The sequence below is a fragment of the Protopterus annectens genome, chromosome 8.part0, assembly GCF_019279795.1.
Source record: "Protopterus annectens isolate FY-2018-M chromosome 8.part0, PAN1.0, whole genome shotgun sequence".
In the NCBI taxonomy this organism is placed as follows: Eukaryota; Metazoa; Chordata; order Ceratodontiformes; family Protopteridae; genus Protopterus; species Protopterus annectens.
In genome coordinates, this window is record NC_056741.1 from 1427014926 (window position 1) to 1427015291 (window position 366).

The window sequence follows — 366 nt, forward strand, 5'->3', positions numbered from 1 at the left end:
AGTTATGCTACCTGAATTCATGTAGACCGAAAATCTTGCTATTTATTAATTTTGTAAGATTTTTTGTGGATACATCATGTGTTTTAAGGAAACGCAGCTCTTTCATCCGGTAATGTAACAAATGATTTAGAAGATGTATAATTTCTGTGAAATGTGATGCTGATTGTTAAACAATCAATTCACCCCACCCACACACACCCACACATTCAAAAAGCAAAACTTTATACAAACGTCACATTTCAGTTTGAGTCTGTCCTCATTGCTGAGGCCATGTTCATATAAAATTTTGAAATTTCTTAGAGTTATTCGGTTTATGTATAATACCATTTCATGTTAGCTCTAAGATAGATAAGAAATAAAAAAACT